This window comes from Coregonus lavaretus, assembly GCF_964263955.1.
Source record: "Coregonus lavaretus genome assembly, contig: HAP1_SCAFFOLD_1704, whole genome shotgun sequence".
In the NCBI taxonomy this organism is placed as follows: domain Eukaryota; kingdom Metazoa; phylum Chordata; class Actinopteri; order Salmoniformes; family Salmonidae; genus Coregonus; species Coregonus lavaretus.
This window is the reverse complement of record NW_028161806.1, coordinates 77,501-95,077: the sequence shown is the minus strand read 5'-3', so window position 1 is coordinate 95,077 and position 17,577 is coordinate 77,501.

Below are 17,577 nucleotides of genomic sequence, written 5' to 3'. Positions count from 1 at the left end.
GTTCCACAACGACCATGGTCCCACCTATCGGTGGATTTCGTAACCGACCTTCCCCCCTCCCAGGGGAATACCACCATTTTGGTCGTTGTGGATCGGTTTTCCAAGGCCTGTCGTCTCCTTCCCATGCCGGGTCTCCCTACTGCCCTACAAACCGCTGAGGCCCTATTCACCCATGTTTTCCGGCACTATGGGGTACCCGAGGATATAGTGTCTGACCGAGGTCCCCAGTTCACCTCCAGAGTTTGGGGGGCGTTCATGGAACGGTTGGGGGTCTCGGTAAGCCTTACCTCGGGGTACCACCCAGAGAGTAATGGGCAGGTGGAACGTGTCAACCAGGATGTGGGTAGGTTTTTGAGGTTCTATTGCCGGGACCGGCCGGAGGAGTGGTCTAGGTTCATCCCCTGGGCAGAGATGGCCCAGAACTCTCTCCGCCACTCCTCCACCAATTTAACACCCTTCCAGTGTGTTTTAGGTTATCAGCCGGTCCTGGCACCATGGCACGAGAGCCAGACCGAGGCCCCTGCGGTGGACGAGTGGATTCGGCGCTCGGAGGAGACGTGGGACGCTGCCCATGTCCATCTGCAGCGTGCCATCCGTCAACAGAAGGCGAGCGCCGACCGCCACCGCAGTGAGGGACCGGTGTACGCACCGGGAGATCGAGTCTGGCTCTCGACTCGAAACCTGCCCCTCCGCCTGCCCTGCCGGAAGCTGGGTCGGCGGTTTGTGGGGCCCTTCAAAGTCCTGAGAAGATTGAACGAGGTGTGTTACAGGTTACAACTACCTATAGAGTATAAAAATATTAACCCCTCGTTCCATGTGTCTCTTCTCAGGCCGGTGGTAGCTGGCCCACTCCAAGAGGATGAGATAGGAGAGACCCCTCCGCCCCCTTTGGACATCGAGGGGGCCCCGGCGTACAGGGTCCGTACCATCTTGGACTCAAGGCGCCGGATGAGTGGTCTCCAGTATCTCGTGGAGTGGGATGGGTACGGTCCGGAGGAACGGTGCTGGGTGCCCAGGAGGGACATACTCGATCCATCCCTCCTGACTGAGTTTCACCATGGGCATCCCACGCGCCCGGGTCCGCGTCCTCCTGGCCGTCCCCGAGGCCGGGGTCGGCGCACGGCTGGAGCCGCGCGTCAAGGGGGGGGTACTGTCACGGTTTCGGCCGAGACTGCTCCTCCTCCTGGTTCGGGCAGGGTTCGGCGAGCGCCGTCCCCGGAGTACTAGCTGCCACCGCTCTATGTTTCTGCAGTCCATTGCTTTTGTCTGTCTGTACCACCTGTGGCCAATTGTGTGTTGATTGCGTGCCCTATAAGTTCCTTGTTTTGTGTTAGTATTATTGTGTGTTGTTTTCCCTGTCATGTTGTTCAGAGCTACGTGTGTGCACTCTGTTTGTTTTATGTTTAGTGTTTACGCGTGTTTGCGTAATTCTCCCTCGCCTCTTGTTTTTGTCGACGTCGTGTTTTTGACTTTGGATTATTAAAGTCTGTTGGACTTAACCTCTGTGTCCTGCACCTGACTCCTCCACCACATCCACATCGGTTCCCTTCTGACAACAACCTGATTTTGGACGGAATTACTTGGAAAGTTTTCTACTACCAAGGATTACTATTCTCAAACTATACAGCAAATGCTCTGGCAAACAAACAGAAACCTGAAAACACCATCCAACCTGGAACTGAGTGAGTAATGTTTAGTATGAAGCTATTTTTCACTTTCAAAAACCAAGAAGAAAAATACATTACAATGATATATTTTATTTTATAAGGACTGAATGCTATGGCTACCAAGCTTAAGCTTACTTGACAAAGAGATACAATTTCAATTAGCACTGACGTGTGAAGTGAGAGGTGTCAAAGCCCCTGAGCCCAACAATGGCAGGATAGTCGTACAGTCTACCCCAACCAAACGGAGAGGCCTTAGAAGCACCCCCCCACTGTTCAGAGGTCATTAAAATACAGTACCCTCTGAATGTAAAAAACGACAAGACACGAAAAGAGTACAAATTGAAACTTCTTTTGGGGAAGCAGGAGACACTTTTTGCTGATTTGTATAAAAATGGGAACATAAGCAACCTTATCTTCCACACAGACCATCCCCTGGCATGGCACAGTGCTATACTAGCACACTACCCCTCTGTTAAGAGGGGGGGTGTTAGCGACGGGTGGAAACTCAGGATACTGGACAACGAGGACTCTGAGTCGTCTAATATTAATCTCTATAAATCTGGAACCGTTTTGGTTCAAGGCAACACCAAACAGTTCCAGCTGGACTTTCACCTAATCAAAGAAATAGCTCAGCAGGAGAAGCTCTCCCTTGAGAAAGATACCCCTACCCCGAGCGGGTCAGACCAGACCTCTTCATTAAATAACCCCACAGAGCAACCCCAAGCAGAAAGTCAATTTCCCAGCACAGAGTACTACTCCCTCATTGAAATGAAGGATAAATTCACCCAGCTGGAGGTAAGGCAGGTGGAGCTGGAACAGCAGGTGAACACACTCCAGTCAGCACAGACCCAGACAACAGTCCAGCACAACAACACCCCCTTAACTAGACCTGGAGAGCTGCAGGTAGAGAGAGACATGTCTGCCCTCTGGACTGTGGTGAGACAACATCAACAGGAGAAAGAGCAGGAGCAGGAGAAGAACAGAGCACTAGAGGAGAGGATCAGAGTGCTGGAGGAGAAGGTGAGAACGATGACGGGTGACATAGAACAACCCATTAGAGAGCTGGCCACCCCCGCAGAGAAGCCAGCAGAACAGCCCACCTCAGATCCTGGCCAAAGTCTCGACACCGCAGCAGAACAGTACACCGTAGACCCTGACCATAGCCTCGACATCACACACAGACAAACAAATGAAGAACCCCAAGCCCAGGGGATCCCAACCCCTCTGAGCAACCCCCCAGTCAGACACCCTGATAGCCCTCATGACGACCCCCCCACACCCACTGAGGACATACACAAGCCACAGATTGTACTCCTTATGGACTCAAACGGGAAATACATAAAAGAAAATAAACTTTTTCCAAAACACACAGTGTCTAAACTCTGGTGTCCAAACACCCAGCGCGCCCTAGACCTTCTGTCTGAGGACCGACTAGGATCACCCAGCCACATAATAATACACACAGGCACAAACGACCTGAGAACACAGCAGGAAAGTGTGGCCACATCACTCAAGGGAGTGACAGAAAAAGCTTCTTCTACTTTCCCCAACGCACAAGTGGTTATCTCAACTCTGTTACCACGAAAAGACTTCCACCCTGCTACCATACAGCGGGTAAACGCAAGTATTTCCCGTGACTGTGCATCAAAACCAAATGTCTACCTGGCCCACCACTCCACCCTGGACGTGAACAGCCTTTATGACCAGGTCCACCTTTACAAGGCAGCAGTGCCCACCTTCGCCCGGACCCTAAAGGATATCGCCCTCAACCGCAGACACAACACCTCACACAGGAGCAACAGATCAACAGACACCCCGCCCAGACCAGCGAGACACCCTCCCAGACCTGCGGGACCCCCCCCAGGACCTACACATAGAGGACCCCCGCAGAGAGGACCTACATCCAGACCACAGCACCATCAACCACATCTACACCCCCACCCCCACCAATTAACTCCCCCCCAAGTCAACCATGCCCACACCCCATTTAGGCCCCCTCAGATCAGACCTATGCCCCTCCTACCCACCCCAAGCCCCCCACTCCCACAAAGAGGGCCTCAACATGAAAGTCACACATACGCCCAGGCCGTGAGCAGGCAAACAGGCCCAACACCCACTCTTACACTAGCCCAAGCCAATGGCATGTACCAGATGCTCAGCAGGCTCTGCTCACAATTACTTGCCTGAGGCCAAACCACACAACCAACAACATTAGACACTTTATGGAACACAAAGCCTTCACTATTTCATCCTGGAATATCCAAGGCCTGAGGTCATCTGCCTTTGGCCTAAAGAGCAGGAATCTGGACTTCACCAAAGAAATCGGAAATACAGACATTGTCATCCTACAAGAAACATGGTATAGAGGAGACGGACCCACTGGTTGCCCTCTAGGTTACAGAGAGCTGGTAGTCCCATCCACCAAACTACCAGGTGTGAAACAGGGAAGGGACTCAGGGGGTATGCTAATTTGGTATAGAGCAGACCTAACTCACTCTATTAAATTAATCAAAACAGGAACATTTTACATTTGGTTAGAAATTCAAAAGGAAATTATCTCAACTGAGAAAAATGTCCTCCTGTGTGCTACCTATATCCCCCCACTAGAATCCCCATACTTTAATGAAGACAGTTTCTCCATCCTGGAGGGGGAAATCAATCATTTCCAGACCCAGGGACATGTACTAGTCTGTGGCGACCTAAATGCCAGAACTGGACAAGAACCTGACACCCTCAGCACACAGGGGGACAAACACCTACCTGGAGGTGACAGCATTCCCTCCCCCATATGCCCCCCTAGGCACAACTACGACAACATAACCAACAAAAACGGGTCACGACTCCTGCAGCTCTGTCGCACACTGGGTATGTACATAGTCAATGGTAGGCTTCGAGGGGACTCCTATGGTAGGTACACCTATAGCTCATCTCTTGGCAGTAGTACTGTAGACTACTTTATCACTGACCTCAACCCAGAGTCTCTCAGAGCGTTCACAGTCAGCCCACTGACACCCCTATCAGACCACAGCAAAATCACAGTCTACTTGAACAGAGCAATACTCAATCATGAGGCATCAAAGCCAAAGGAACTGAATAATATTAAGAAATGCTATAGATGGAAGGAAAGTAGTGTTGAAACCTACCAAAAAACAATTAGGAAACAACAAATTCAATCCATTCTAGACAACTTCCTGGACAAAACGTTCCACTGTAATAGTGAACGTGTAAACTTGGCAGTAGAAAACCTAAACAGTATATTTGACCTCTCAGCTTCCCTATCAAATCTAAAAATCTCTAACAGAAAACCAAAGAAAAGTAATAACAGTGATAAATGGTTTGATGAAGAATGCAAAAACCTAAGAAAGAAATTGAGAAACCTATCCAACCAAAAACATAGAGACCCAGAAAACCTGAGCCTACGCCTGCACTATGGTGAATCACTAAAACAATACAGAAATACACTACGGAAAAAGAAGGAACAGCATGTCAGAAATCAGCTCAATGTAATTGAAGAATCCATAGACTCTAACCACTTCTGGGAAAATTGGAAAACACTAAACAAACAACAACACGAAGAGCTATCTATCCAAAACGGAGATGTATGGGTAAACCACTTCTCCAATCTTTTTGGCCCTATAACAGAGAACAAACAGCAAAAAAATATACATGATCAAATGCAAATCTTAGAATCAACTATTAAAGACTACCAGAACCCACTGGATTCTCCAATTACATTGAATGAACTACAGGACAAAATACAAACCCTCCAACCCAAAAAGTCCTGTGGTGTTGATGTTATCCTCAATGAAATGATAAAATATACAGACCCCAAATTTCAATTAGCTATACTTAAACTCTTTAACATCATCCTTAGCTCTGGCATCTTCCCCAATATTTGGAACCAAGGACTGATCACCCCAATCCCCAAAAGTGGAGACAAATTTGACCCCAATAACTACCGTGGGATATGCGTCAACAGCAACCTTGGGAAAATCCTTTGCATTATCATTAACAGCAGACTAGTTCATTTCCTCAGTGAAAACAATGTACTGAGCAAATGTCAAATTGGCTTTTTACCAAATTACCGTACGACAGACCACGTATTCACCCTGCACACCCTAATTGACAAACAAACAAACCAAAACAAAGGCAAAGTCTTCTCATGCTTTGTTGATTTCAAAAAAGCTTTTGACTCAATTTGGCATGAGGGTCTGCTATACAAATTGATGGAAAGTGGGGTTGGGGGAAAAACATACGACATTATAAAATCCATGTACACAAACAACAAGTGTGCGGTTAAAATTGGCAAAAAACACACAAATTTCTTTCCACAGGGCCGTGGGGTGAGACAGGGATGCAGTTTAAGCCCCACCCTCTTCAACATATATATCAATGAATTGGCGAGGGCACTAGAACAGTCTGTAGCACCCGGCCTCACCCTACTAGAATCTGAAGTCAAATGTCTTCTGTTTGCTGATGATCTGGTGCTTCTGTCACCAACCAAGGAGGGCCTACAGCAGCACCTAGATCTTCTGCACAGATTCTGTCAGACCTGGGCCCTGACAGTAAATCTCAGTAAGACAAAAATAATGGTGTTCCAAAAAAGGTCCAGTTGCCAGGACCACAAATACAAATTCCATCTAGACACCGTTGCCCTAGAGCACACAAAAAACTATACATACCTCGGCCTAAACGTCAGCGCCACAGGTAACTTCCACAAAGCTGTGAACGATCTGAGAGACAAGGCAAGAAGGGCCTTCTATGCCATCAAAAGGAACATAAAATTTGACATACCAATTAGGATCTGGCTAAAAATACTTGAATCAGTTATAGAACCCATTGCCCTTTATGGTTCTGAGGTCTGGGGTCCGCTCACCAACCAAGAATTCACAAAATGGGACAAACACCAAATTGAGACTCTGCATGCAGAATTCTGCAAAAACATCCTCCGTGTACAACGTAAAACACCAAATAATGCATGCAGAGCAGAATTAGGCCAATACCCGCTAATTATCAAAATCCAGAAAAGAGCCGTTAAATTCTATAACCACTTAAAAGGAAGCGATTCCCAAACCTTCCATAACAAAGCCATCACCTACAGAGAGATGAACTTGGAGAAGAGTCCCCTAAGTAAGCTTGTCCTGGGCCTCTGTTCACAAACACAAACAGACCCCACACAGCCCCAGGACAACAACAACAACAACAACAACAACAACAACACAATTAGACCCAACCAAATCATGAGAAAACAAAAAGAGAATTACTTGACACATTGGAAAGAACAAACAAAAAAACAGAGCAAACTAGAATGCTATTTGGCCCTAAACAGAGAGTACACAGTGGCAGAATACCTGACCACTGTGACTGACCCAAACTTAAGGAAAGCTTTGACTATGTACAGACTCAGTGACCATAGCCTTGCTATTGAGAAAGGCCGCCGTAGGCAGACCTGGCTCTCAAGAGAAGACAGGCTATGTGCACACTGCCCACAAAATGAGGTGGAAACTGAGCTGCACTTCCTAACCTCCTGCCAAATGTATGACCATATTAGAGACACATATTTCCCTCAGATTACAGCGATCCACAAAGAATTCGAAAACAAACCCAATTTTGATAAACTCCCTTATCTACTGGGTGAAAAACCACAGTGTGCCATCACAGCTGCAAGATGTGTGACCTGTTGCCACAAGAAAAGGGCAACCAGTGAAGAACAAACACCATTGTAAATACAACCCATATTTATGTTTATTTATTTTCCCATTTGTACTTTAACTATTTGCACATTGTTACAACACTGTATATATACATAATATGACATTTGAAATGTCTTTATTCTTTTGAAACTTCTGAGTGTAATGTTTACTGTTAATATTTATTGTTTATTTCACTTTTGTTTACTATCTACTTCCCTTGCTTTGGCAATGTTAACACACGTTTCCCATGCCAATAAAGCCCTTAAATTGAATTGAATTGAATTGAGAGAGAGAGGGAGAGAGAGAGGGAGAGAGAGAGAGTGAGAGAGAGAGAAAGAGAGAGAGAGGGGGAGAAAGGAAGAGAGAGGGAGAGTGAGAGAGATAGAGAGAGAGAGGGAGAGAGAGAGTGAGAGAGAGAGAAAGAGAGAGAGAGAGAGAGAGAGAGAGAGAGAGAGAGAGAGAGAGAGAGAGAGAGAGAGAGAGAGAGAGAGAGAGGGAGAGAGAGGGAGAGTGAGAGAGTGAGAGAGAGAGAGAGAGAGAGAGAGAGAGAGAGAGAGAGAGAGAGAGAGAGTGAGAGAGAGAGAGAGAGAGAGAGAGAGAGAGAGAGAGAGAGAGAGAGAGAGAGAGAGGGGGAGAGTGAGAGAGAGAGAGAGTGAGAACTCAAACTCACACTGCAGAGATAGAGGAGAGAGAAAGAGAGAGAGAACCTTAGCTCCATGCAGAGATTGAGTGATTGGTACTAGTCCAAGATCTCCACAGACCAAAACCAGGTTTATTCAGTTTGTACCTGCTGTGCTGTTTCTCTGGTGTGGCTCACTGTGCTGTATGAAATGTCCTGCTCAAGGTCAGCAGACTGCAAATAAATAAATAGCAAAGAGAAACAGGACTTGTCTATTTACCAACTAAACCACAGTTTTTTTCCATAATAGGATGCAGTCACAGATATATTTAGTGAACTGACAACTTCCTGTTCTCTGTCTTTTAAACATCATTTGTCAACGTCTTGAGTGCTTTAAGACCTTGGGTTCAGAATATGGGACCTTTTATGTCAACTCATTGATAACCAACTGAAGAGGTAAAACTAGAGTTAAATGGTAGATGAACCCAAATCATGAACAGAAAAGCAGATGGTTGAAAATAATAGAATATAATAAATTAAGTGTATCCTACCACTGAGTTGTTAGTTGTCTGGTCCTTGGCCTTATTGTCCTCTGGAATAAAGAGAGGGAGATGTCAATTACTTCTGAGTTTGTTATAGTACAATAATACCTCTGAATAGATTTCTTATAGACAATTCCTCCAAATACTTTTTGCCATTCAAGATCAATAACAGGCAAGCAATATACTGTTGTTCACAATGTCAACACATTTGGTATTTTTCTTAACTATTCTCCTTTTTTTAAATTCAGATAAAATGACTACTTACTATGCTTTGTCCACATCTTCCATGTGACTAGGATACCAGCTGTCACCACCACCAACATGCCCCAAGGAATCAGTAGGACTTCACATCTATGGACCTGATGGATTACATAGAATAACTTGAATCAAAAACACAATTAAAATAGATCATTATAAATGGATCATTTGTGAAAAAGTAATAACTTGTTGTTTACACTGTTGTGATAAATGGAACAATTATTTAGCTATTCACATGTGTGGAAGTTTACATTATTATTATTGAGATTATTACTATACAAATAACGTTGTTTTTTTAAAGTGTGCAACTTGTCCTTGCAAATGAGTGAGAATAACACAAAAATTGCTGCTACTTCTCCAAAGAAATGTTCCAACCAAGAGGAAGTGCTAACAGTCTCTATATGCATTTAGGAAGGGAGTTTGGTTATCTTTAACTGTTGTAGTGTATGATGGAATTGTAATGTTTCTTTGTGTTCATATTATCAAACAATTGCCATAATATGTGGGATAATACAGCTGAATGAGTGATAATAACCTCTGGTGGACTTCCTCCATGTTCCCCTCAGCTTGGGTTGCTGTGAGGTAAAACAACAATGCCATTAATGAAATTACTGGTATACCAGATAGTCAGGTTGTATAGCAACATCACATTCAAAGTCAATATTCCAATTTGTTTCAGACGATGAAACAAAGTGAATCTGCTGTCAAGGATTATGAAAACAGTAGCAGATTTTCACTGAATATCATCTATGTCAAGAAGTAAATCATGGAATAAATACATATTTTCATTGTGATACTAATGTAAGAAAATTACATAATTTTGATGTGAAGTAACTATGGATATTAAACTATTTTTGTGACCCAAACAGAATGTACTTACTGATAGCAGTGATGATTTGTGTTGCAGTGTGTTGACTGACAATGATGTGAACAGGCATCTCTAGTTCTCCCACTTCACACCAATACCAGTCAGTGTTCTCCATCTTCAGTCCACTCATAGTCACTGTTAAGACTTTTCTGTTGTTGGCCAGACTGATATCCTTTAATGTCACTGTTCCATGTAAAGTCCCAGAATACGACACACAATCACCACCCATCCTGCACCACTTTATATCTCCAATGTCACTATAGTAACAACGGACAGTGACACTCCCTCCTTCAACTGCAGTCACTTCCTGTTTGTCCACATAGAGTTCTGGAGTACCTGAACACAGAGGTACAGACACCAAAGAAAGAACTCAGCAGCATAACTTTATTTCTAGTAAGTATTTTATTATTAATATTATTTAAAAAAATGTTTTAAAACCGACCACTGCGGAGTTTAAACAAAGTTTACACCACAATCTACATATATAGAACATAAAGTATTCTTCAGGTCAACTTGAACAATAATGGTGATACCAGTTACCAGACAAGGAACCAGTTACCAGGAAATGAAATGAGAACACCAGTCATTTAGTTTGTGGAAGCAGGCTATTTCTGATTGTCTCATCATTACTGAGAACTACCTATTCTACTTTACTGAATTGTAAGAGTTGCAGGGATCTTACCTGGAGTGACAGATAGGTAGAACCGTTGTATCCTGATATCTGGTCCTCCATTGATCTCCAAAACACACCTGTAAGTCTTAGAGTCCTCTGGCTCCAGATCAGTCATGGTCACAGTGAAGACTCTCTGGTTGATGTCATCAGAGATTGAGGCATTACCACTGCTCTTAGGATGGTCACTGCGTACTAGAGAGGAGCAACGAATCCAATCATACCCTTTACACCAGTATTTCACATGATTTATGTAATACTGATCATAGTGACATGGGATGGTGATGGAGCCTCCGGCCTGCACAGACACATACCTCACTGTGAACACATCAACACAAAACACATTTAGGTTGGAATTCAACAGAATCTGCTCTGCAGATTAAAAATCCCACTGCTTATACACTATAAAACAGCTTGTTAATGATTGAGATTTATTACACCGTGTTTACAGTGAATTGACCCACTGGACTTCAGCCCTTTATAGAAACATGTTACACATACCTGCTGATACTCTGTAGAGGATGAGGAAGAGGAGGAGGAGGAGGAGGGAGAGATGAAGAGCCATGTGAAGGTTTCAGTCTGCCTGGTATATTATATGGTACCTGAGCACAAATGTTTGTCAAGTACCAAGGTACCAGCCAGAATGACTCTACTTCCTAATGTTAATAGACTTCACTGTCTGTAACTCTCTTCCTGTTTCTGTTTGTGTGTACATGGCCGCCTCAGTGGTAGATAGCAACCAGACTAGTTTAACCCCAAAATCATAGTCACTAAAATATATTTCAGCTTTCTCTAAGGGTTTTGGGACCAAAATTAGCTACTATCCTGTTACCCTCTACTGAAAAATAGACTGCTAATCATTACAAATATTCGATAATTGGGCGACATACACCACATTGGCAAATTCAATATTTCAGTATATAAGAAACTATATGATAAATGTTCTCAATGTGCTTGACATTGATAGATTTGAGGGGTCATCTGCTACAGAGATGTAGTGATGGGGACTAGACCTCCACAAACTCTCACTTTAAACCAGGTCAGGGTTCAGGATCCTCCGGCCCACAACCCAGTCTGATGTGGTTTTACGTTCAACAAGAACGCTCTCTGTCTCTCTCCCACTTCTTTTAAAGATTTTAGTAATAATTTTACCCGACCAGAGGTCGAATCATGCATCCTACGAAACATGACCTGGCATGCCGCGCTGCTTCTTAACACCTGCTCGCTTAATCCGGAAGCCAGCCGCACCAATATGTCGGAGGAAACACCATTCAACTGACGACTGAGGTCAGCTTGCAGGCGCCAGTCCCACCACAAGGAGTCGCTAGAGCGTGATGAGCCAAGGAAAGCCCCCGGGCCAAACCCTGCCCTAACCCAGACGACGCTGGGTCAATTGTGCACCGCCCTATGGGACTCCCGCTCATGGCTGGCTGTGACACAGCCTGGGATAAAACCCCAGGCAGTAGTGACACCTCAACACTGCAGTGCAGTGCCTTTGACTGCTGCGCCAATTGGGAGGCCCCTTTATCCCTCTTCTATACAGGAAATGAACCCTTTGTCATGTACAGCTCATAACCACAGATGTCCTCCAAGCCAAAGTGTTGAAGTTAGTTCAGGAAGCTGCATTACCAGAATGCTACAAGTTTCAGCTAAACTCATTCCATGACGTCATGTTAAATACTGAGCTTTGTGTTCTACTGTTGGCTCCAACACAGCAACTACTTCACACTCAAACTCACACTCAAACTCACTTTTGTTTTTGCTTTGGTACAATTTTCATACTTATGTGGTAATATTTCACAACTTTTAGTACAAAACTCAATACAGATCATGAAAAAGTAAAAAAATAAAAAACTTTAAGCACATTTTCAATTGACTAAGTACAACACACAATATCACATAGTAACTTACCAGTGTTTCATCTAGAAACACCTTTCATATAAAGTAATTGCCTTTCACAATGCAATGCTCACAATACATTTCATATGATTCTCTTCTCATTTCTTTAAAAACATTTGACCATCACCTAATTCAACGGCACTTAATGATTAATGACTTAACAGTTTGGTAGACCTATAGATTTTAAACTGGTTTGTCTACTATATATGTATTTAGAGAACTACATAAATACAATGTGTGTTTGTATAGTATAAACATCTAAATGACATGTATGATCCATGATAACCATACATAATGAATATTCATTAGTACTAATTGATTTCACATAGCGTCAACCACTATTGGTCACCATATAAAAGGGTGTGTGTGAACACTTGCAAGTTCTTTAACAAGGAGCAGGATAGACAGCAAGGGAGAGGAAGAAATCAAAGAGCTGGTGGACAAGGGGCCATCAGAGAGGTGGGCATTAGACCCATCAAAGAGGTCAAAGAGGTGGGCGTGGGCCCCATCAAATTGGTCAAAGAGGTGGGCATGGGCCCCATCAAATTGGTCAAAGAAGTTGGCATTAGACCCATCAAAGAGGTCAAAGACGTCAAAGAGGTGGACATCAGATAGAGAGGGAGGCAGAGGGCAGGGAACTGTTGTGTCTAATGATGTCTGGGCCATCGTTGTTGACCATGTGGTAAACAGAGGCCTTACCATGGCAGAGGCTGCCTGATTAGTTCACCCAAATCTGAAAAGATCAACTGTCAGTTCAATCATGACAACATTTTGCCAAGAAAACCGGTAAGTCTGTAGGATATGCACTCTGCTTTAACAGTACATTTACATTATATGATATATTGTAATGCATGTAAATTCACAAAACATGTTACAATATTCTTACAGTGTGATCTATTGACAGTATACTCTGTTCTACCATCAGAATTGACAGAAGACCCCATGGTGGTGCCGTGGCTGTGTGCTGACCGACCAGCAGTGTTGGAAATGGTGAGGGCCAGGAATGACATATGGCTGTCTGAAATAAAGCAGGCCATTGAGGAGAACGGTGACATCTTTGCCAATGTGGCATCCATCAGCCTACCAACAATCGGCCACCTTATGAAGAGGCAGCAGGTATCTATGAAACACATTGACCTGGTGCCTTTAGAGAGAAACAACGACAGGGTGAAAGAGCTGTGGGCCGAGTATGTAAGCCATGGATTACAGGAAACATCCGCACTGAGCTAAAGGGTAGAGCTGCCGCTTTCAAGGAACGGGACTCTAACCCGGACGCTTATAAGAAATCCCGCTATGACCTCCGACGATCCATCAAACAGGCAAAGAGTCAATACAGGTCTAAGATTGAATCATACTACACTGGCTCTGACGCTCGTCGGATGTGGCAGGGCTTGAAAACTATTACAGACTACAAAGGGAAGCACAGCCGCGAGCTGCCCAGTGACACAAGCCTACCAGACGAGCTAAACCACTTCTATGCTCGCTTCGAGGCAAGCAACACTGAAGCATGCATGAGAGCACCAGCTGTTCCGGATGACTATGTGATCACGCTCTCCGTAGCCGATGTGAGTAAGACTTTTAAGCAGGTCAACATTCACAAGGCCGCAGGGCCAGACGGATTACCAGGACGTGTACTCCGAGCATGTGCTGACCAACTGGCAAGTGTCTTCACTGACATTTTCAACATGTCCCTGACTGAGTCTGCAATACCAACATGTTTCAAGCAGACCACCATAGTCCCCGTGCCCAAGAACTCTAAGATAACCTGCCTAAATGACTACCGACCCGTAGCACTGACGTCTGTAGCCATGAAGTGCTTTGAAAGACTGGTCATGGCTCACATCAACAGCATAATCCCAGAAACCCTAGACCCACTCCAATTTGCATACCGCCCCAACAGATCCACAGATGATGCAATCTCTATCGCACTCCACACTGCCCTTTCCCACCTGGACAAGAGGAACACCTACGTGAGAATGCTATTCATTGACTACAGCTCAGCATTCAACACCATAGTGCCCTCTAAGCTCATCACTAAGCTAAGGATCCTGGGACTAAACACCTCCCTCTGCAACTGGATCCTGGACTTCCTGACGGGCCGCCCCCAGGTGGTAAGGGTAGGTAACAACACATCTGCCACACTGATCCTCAACACGGGGGCCCCTCAGGGGTGCGTGCTCAGTCCCCTCCTGTACTCTCTGTTCACCCATGACTGCATGGCCAGGCACGACTCCAACACCATCATTAAGTTTGCCGACGACACAACAGTGGTAGGCCTGATCACCGACAACGATGAGACAGCCTATAGGGAGGAGGTCAGAGATCTGGCCGTGTGGTGCCAGGACAACAACCTCTCCCTCAACGTGACCAAGACAAAGGAGATGATTGTGGACTACAGGAAAAAAAAGAGGACTGAGCACGCCCCCATTCTCATCGACGGGGCTGTAGTGGAACAGGTTGAGAGCTTCAAGTTCCTTGGTGTCCACATCACCAACGAACTATCATGGTCCAAACACACCAAGACAGTCGTGAAGAGGGCACGACAAAACCTATTCCCCCTCAGGAGACTAAAAAGATTTGGCATGGGTCCTCAGATCCTCAAAAAATTCTACAGCTGCACCATCGAGAGCATCCTGACTGGTTGCATCACCGCCTGGTATGGCAACTGCTTGGCCTCTGACCGCAAGGCACTACATAGGGTAGTGCGTACGGCCCAGTACATCACTGGGGCAAAGCTTCCTGCCATCCAGGACCTCTATACCAGGCGGTGTCAGAGGAAGGCCCCCAAAATTGTCAAAGACTCCAGCCACCCTAGTCATAGACTGTTCTCTCTGCTACCGCACGGCAAGCGGTACCGGAGTGCCAAGTCTAGGTCCAAAAGACTTCTCAACAGCTTCTACCCCCAAGCCATAAGACTCCTGAACAGCTAATCAAGGCTACCCGGACTATTTGCACTGCCCCCCCACCCCATCCTTTTTACGCTGCTGCTACTCTGTTAAGTATTTATGCATAGTCACTTTAACTCTACCCACATGTACATATTACCTCAACTACCTCAACTAGCCGGTGCCCCCGCACATTGACTCTGCAACGGTACCCCCCTGTATATATAGCCTCCCTACTGTCACTTTATTTTACTTCTGCTCTTTTTTTCTCAACACTTTTTTTGTTGTTGTTTTATTCTTACTTTTTTTGTTTAAAATAAATGCACTGTTGGTTAAGGGCTGTAAGTAAGCATTTCACTGTAATGTCTGCACCTGTTGTATTCGGCGCATGTGACCAATAAAATGTGATTTGATTTGATTCAGGTACAGCACTATATACTGTATTACTGTTACTATTTGATGCACAGCTACTTCACAGTATCATATTGGAACTATACTGTAAAAATAACTAACAAAAATATATTTTTAGAGGATGATTGCGATGATTCTGTTAACCATCAGAATTATATCTTTGTTCATGAAGTGACCTTCAACCTGCTCAAAACTCAGCGCCGTGGGCGGAGTCTCATCGGCCAACCGGCGACCGTCCAAGTTCCTGGACAACGTGGGGGAAACATCTCCATGTGTGCAGCTTCCTCTGAAGATGGTGGTGTAGGACGTAGGCCATTACTTGGATCCTATAAAGCTGCACACCTCATTGTGTTTCTCAATGAAATTGAGCAGGCCTGTCAAGGTGAAGGGGTCACCTATGTCATTGTGTGGGACAATGTCAGGTTCCAACATGCAGATGTGGTTCAGGCATGGTTTCGGGCCCATTCCCGATTCATGACCCTATACCTTCCCCCATACTCTCCTTTCCTCAACCCTATTGAGGATTTTCTTTCAGCATTGAGGTGGAAGGTGTATGATCAACATCCCCATGAGCGTGTCACCCTCCTTCTGGCCATGGATGAGGCATGCCACGACATCAATTCAGACCAGTGTGTTCATTGAATGTCTTCATTAATCACACCTTTGATTATACATTGGATAAATGTTATGGAAGTTATACATTTTCTGTCAATTCTGTTGGGTAATGTAAGTGTATTGCCTAATGTGAAAACAGTGTAATCTACTGTAATTGACAGTACTGTAGCATATTACTTTCAGCACTTCTAAGCGCGATTTGAAACACATATCCTGCATTGTTTGCTATTGGATTAACTGGTAGTTAAAACTACTAAATTCATTATGTTGTGTTTTGGTGATTAAACCAATGTTCTCATTACATTTCACAATAAACTTATATTTTGAATCAATGGTTGTGTGATGATAGATGTTTATAATCCAAATGAATGCACAACGACAGGTTTGGAATGAAAGACTGGCTGCGTTACAGGTGTGACCAGTTTGGAGTTCTGTACTAAGAGTTGTGAAAATGTACCACATACTTGTGAAAATAGTACCATAGCGATAAAAAAAACTGCAGCAAAGCATTTATATTAAAGTTGGAGAAGGTAAAGACAGAATAGTAGTCCAAGGCTCTGATTCAACAAGGAGAGGATTTGTTGCAAGTGTTTGTGTGTGTGTGTGTGTGTGTGTGTGTGTGTGTGTGTGTGTGTGTGTGTGTGTGTGTGTGTGTGTGTGTGTGTGTGTGTGTGTGTGTGTGTGTGTGTGTGTGTGTGTGTGTGTGTGTGTTTTATTCACCCACCAGTGGAAAACATTTACAAATCTATAAAAAAACATCCTAATCTTTCTTCTATCGCTCTGATATAGGACAGACACTTAATTCCTTTTAATGCATTTTTTGATTAGCTGATTCGCCATTTATGAACATGTTATTCAATGTGTTTCTATGAGATAATAGCAGCAAGGCCAAATTTAATTTTTAATCAAATAATTTTGTTATACTTTTTTTAATACTTACAAATACATATTTTGTTACGTTACAGCCTTATTCTAAAAATGATTACATAGTTTTTCCCCCCTCATCGATCTACACACAATACCCTAAACTGACAGAGTAAAACCAGGTTATAAATTGTTGCAAATCTATAAAAAATTTAAAACTGAAATATCACATTTACATAAGTATTCAGACCCTTTTCTCAGTACTTGGTTGAAGCACCTTTGGCAGCGATTACAGCCTCGAGTCTTCTTGGGTATGACGCTACAAGTTTTGGACACCTGTACTTGGGGAGTATCTCACATTCTTCTCTGCAGATCCTCTCAAGCTCTGTCAGGTTGGATGGGAGCGTCACTGCACAGCTATTTTCAGGTGTCTCCAGAGATGTTCGATCAGGTTCAAGTCCGGGCTCTGACTGGGCCACTCAAGACTTGTCCCGAAGCCACTCCTACATTGTCTTTGCTGTGTGCTTAGGGTCGCTGTCCTGTTGGAAGGTGAACCTTCGCCCAAGTCTGAGGTCTCTGTACTTTG